At 36.0% G+C, this 4,514-nt stretch overlaps 1 long non-coding RNA gene across 1 annotated transcript in view; it reads right to left on the bottom strand.

Annotated features, from left to right (window-relative positions):
* The window catches only part of LOC103472304 (uncharacterized), a 19,097-nt gene extending 18,444 nt beyond the window's left edge, over positions 1 to 653 (bottom strand). The window contains exon 1 of the long non-coding RNA XR_534834.1: positions 558 to 653. This is a non-coding gene — a long non-coding RNA (uncharacterized LOC103472304). The remainder of the gene's footprint in view (positions 1 to 557) is intronic.
* Positions 654 to 4,514: the final 3,861 nt, after the last annotated feature.

The following is a 4,514-nucleotide window of genomic DNA, read 5'->3' as shown; positions in this document are numbered from 1 at the left end:
TATTACAAAAACACACATTCAACACAAAAGTAAAAAATCTCGATTTATACTTTGTGGCAGTTCGTTAGCAGAAAAAAATCCCGCTTATCTCTTAACACCAAATTAATAATAAGTAATATTGTTTATAAAACATGAGCTCTTTCAAAATACTGCTTATCTGCTTGGACACAAGATTGGTAAATTTCGCAAAAGTTAAAATCAGATGTTTACTTTGTGGAACTTTGTGGAACTTGGTTACCAGAGAACGCGATCATCTCTTAGCAACAGATTAGCAACAAAAATTCTTATTGATCAAAAAACATAAGATTTCTTCTGCTCTTTGGAAATACCACTTATTTTATACTTCAGAATTGTGTAGTTGGTGAATTTTGCAGAAAAGTTAATTATTTTTGCCATATGTGGTAAATATATTATAAAACACACATTCAACACAAGTTAAAATCTAGATTTATACTTCGTGGCAGTTCGTTAGCAGTAGAAAACGCGTATCTCTTAAAACCAAATTAATAACAAGTTATATAGTTATAAAACATAAGCTCTTCCGAAATAATGCTTACCTGATTAGATACAAGACATTTACCGTTGGCAAATTTTGCGAAAGTGAAAATCTTAAGTTTACTTCGTGGCACTTGGTTACCAGTAAACACACCCATCTCTTAGCAACAGGCTAGCAACAACATTTTTTATAGAGCTTTGGAGCTGACGTCACAGCGTATGACGTTTACGTCGCTCGGCGCCATGTTTGCAGCCCACAGACCAAAACAAACTAGTCAGAACACCGGTGTTGTCATTGTATTAATGACCGCAGCGAAGTTGTTTTGCAAATTGGTTACTGGATATTCGCCCTCCACGGAGTAAGGGACGTTCAGCTCAAGGTTCATCCGATTTATGAACGCTAATTTCGGCCAGTTGTTCTCTACCGATGCCTCCTGAAGCGCTCGGAGGTTCACATAGGGACCGTCAATTTCCGAACACTCCTGTAAATAAATGCTTTGTCTTGTGACCAACAAATACAAAAAATTGGTAATTCATGCTATTAAACGAGGCACACTATCCTCTATAAAATGTTTGTTATATTCAATATTTTAAATATTAAAGGTTTTCTTCAATAGCTTCTAAATTGTGTGCCTCATTAACTCAAACATAGTAACACTTTTTATATATTTTTTAGCTTCTAGGTCATGTGACCCATTAACTAAAAATCTGAGTGAAATTATTCTACTAGACCACTTAGATGAGGCATATTTTTATTTCATTTTGACCCCTTTTTTATTTTTTAACCAAATTTATATTTAAAAATACACTGCTCAAAAAAATAAAGGGAACACTTAAGTAAATATTTAAGTGTTCCCTTTATTTTTTTTAGCAGTATATTTTTAAAAAGTTCATAAAATGTATTACCTCCGATGATAAGCACATCTGTAACTTGTAATGTTCAATTACATGAAATTCTAGGACTGGCTCTATTTCATTACATGTTTACTTACCTGAAATATGTTAACTACAACAAATATTTACTTAAAGTGATCTATTTCATAAAATGTACGTCATCTTTATTGTTTAATTACACATTAATTATTTAAAGATGGGCTCTTTCATCTGGTTTGTGTCATGATGTGGTGTGGCGGTGGACACACAGCAGGCAGTGGATGTACTTTATGAAGATGTTATTTTTAATAAACTAAACAAAACTAAATCCAAAATGCAGGGAAAACAAGGAAATCCAAAACACAATGAAATAGGAGACACGATGGATAACAAAGGTAACGACTGGCAACGTGGTGAAGATCTAAACAAAGAAGAAAAAAGTCGATCCACCATGGTCTTGCTGTATCGCCTCTTTAATTGACGCGCATGTCGGTCCGACGTTGTGGCGTTGACCTCGCAGTGACCCATATTCAGCGCTGGACCCCAGTCTGAATTGAGCTCATCCGTTTCATACGTCGGTTTGCCTTTTGAGAGGACATATCAGAACACACATCAGTATTAATACTGCAAATTTGATAACACTAGTAAAATAGTTTACTTCACAATAATGTAATAACCCCGATGTCCACTGACAAAACTCGAACTATGCTACCTAAACAATATTAGCCCGACCTAAACAAGGTTGACCCACTTAAATGAACTCAACATAAACGGAACATGAACACTCAGACAAAATTATAGCAAAAAAAAATTATGACACAACATCAACAAAGCAAATTTAGACACTCACCAGAATGTCGGGAGAGCGCATTGCAGCCAGAGAAGTGGATCCGGCGGATCTGACCATTTTCACGCCGCTTCTGATCGATTTCTCGGTAAAAAAAAAAAAAATAAATAAATAAAAAATACTCACATAATCATGTCAATGTTGTAACTTTCAGTTGAATCGGCAGCTATCAAAATAAAAATACATAAATAAAACGAGGTCTTGTGTGGAGGGCTTTTTACGCTGTTTTGTGTTATTTTAAACGCGAAGAGATTCGATCTTTTTTCCAGCTTTTGTCTCGTAAGCCTGACAAATAAAAGTCAGTCAACAAACACAGGTTACCAACACGTAGTGTGCATTTATAATTTTTCATTTTCGATAAAGGAGGAGGGAAGCTGGCTGACAGCAGGGCACCAAAAATAAAGACTTCCTGAAAAGATCAGAGTGTAAACCTTTTGGTCAATCCCGTTCTAATGTAAAATATGACAGATTACTGGATTAAGGAAATGTCTAGTATGCTATCACACAGAATTTTTGAGAATTTATAAACAGTTGCTTTTTATTTCCAAAGTTATGGGGGGAGAAGAGGAGAGAATGGATATGTCTGCTGCCTGAAGTAATCTGTTCCCCCTTCATAAAATGGAAACGAATTAATTTATCTGCGGGACCGCCCCCGTCGAGAAACGCTGCACTATGCAGAGCTTCTGAGTGTTCCCAAGAGCGGCATTGTTTATTCATCAATCAGAAAAATAAGTCTGATTAATTAATAATCAGACTTATTATTGTTTGGAACCACTTCCAGAATTTAGGATGCTGAAGTGACTAAACCTTCATCAATGCAGACAGAACATCTGCATAGTGCAGCATGAGATTAAAGAACATTATTATTATTTCTACAATATTCCAGTACTAGCAATTGCCCAAATTATTTTATAGAGGGAAATTCTTTATGAATGTTGTCTTTAAGTTGTGATGCTCATGTGCCACAATTTTTGAACATGTTCAACAGACCCTGAGGCAGCTGGCACGGTTGTCAAAATAGGCTACAACAATCCTGTCACTATATATTTACTGGTATAAATATATCAGTATATTGTTGCTTCTGAGAGTCTAAACATTTGAAAAACTTGAATTCATATCAGGTTAATATGAATCTAGTTTTACTGCAAATTACTAAAGCAATTTGCATTTTCTCAAACAGAAAAACAAAACAGTATAAAAATAAGGACAATTTTTTCCTCTTCATTGTCGACAGTCCTTTACATTTTTACTGTAGATATGAACCATGAGAATACTACATGCATCACAACATAAAGGCCATCAGGACAGATGAGGATACAGGGTCACTCCAACGCAGGAAGTGTTTTATATTTTCCAAACAGCAATGCTTGTCTAACAAGGCCAAATGATGGTCCCCACCAGGGCCTGACTTTAACAGAGGAGGTGATCAAAGGCCCCGGCGGTGACAGTCTTCTCCAAACTGAGTAACCCACACAAAGGCCAGAGGAACAGCGACAGCCTCCCCTGGATGAGCTGACCAAGTCTTGTCCGCTGAACCCCCCATCCAGCATACTTTGTCAGGAAGTAATTTTGGGAGAATTCAAAGGCACCACAGAAAAAAATTAATTTATAAACACACAGAGCCTTTCAACAGTATGTATCATTCTTGATCCATTACAACCATATTATCAATGTCTTATATTTGTTTTTGTTTTGGTTTTGGGTTGATGGGGGTGATATGCCGGACTAATGCAAATCTTCTTCTTGTGGTTGGTTCCATATGCATTTCGATTTATTTCTCTCAGATCATTGTTAGTCTTTTCCGCTTGGCTTGTAATTTCTTTGTGTCTAATTCACCTTCCCATAGTCTGCCTGTTTGCTCTCCTAATCACCTAATTAACTCATCTGCATTCAATGTCATTCTATTCTTCCCTCAATATAAGAGTATAAACTCACCTGTTTTCATTGTTCATCACTAGTTCATCCGCCCGTTCTGCTCTATGCTGCTTGATACTGTTTCTGATTTATTTTTAGATTTAATTGGTTTCATTATTGTCCGTTTACATTTTTGAACTCTTGGGATTTGGGATTGTTTTTTGTACATTTATTTTTGTATTGTTGAATTTTGTTATTTTTTATTTGTTTTGTTGCTCCACTTCTGCATCCCTATGCCTGCTTTTGGGTCCTCCAGAACCATAATCGCAAAACCTTTTAATGCCAAAATAAAACTGTGTGCGTCGCTGCAGTCGCACAATATTACTTTGTAGCTGTAATTGGTGACTTCACATTACAGCTAATGTGAAGTCACCATATCTATATA

Source organism: Poecilia reticulata, linkage group LG11, assembly GCF_000633615.1.
Source record: "Poecilia reticulata strain Guanapo linkage group LG11, Guppy_female_1.0+MT, whole genome shotgun sequence".
In the NCBI taxonomy this organism is placed as follows: Eukaryota; Metazoa; Chordata; class Actinopteri; order Cyprinodontiformes; family Poeciliidae; genus Poecilia; species Poecilia reticulata.
This window is presented reverse-complemented; position numbering and strand designations above follow the sequence as displayed.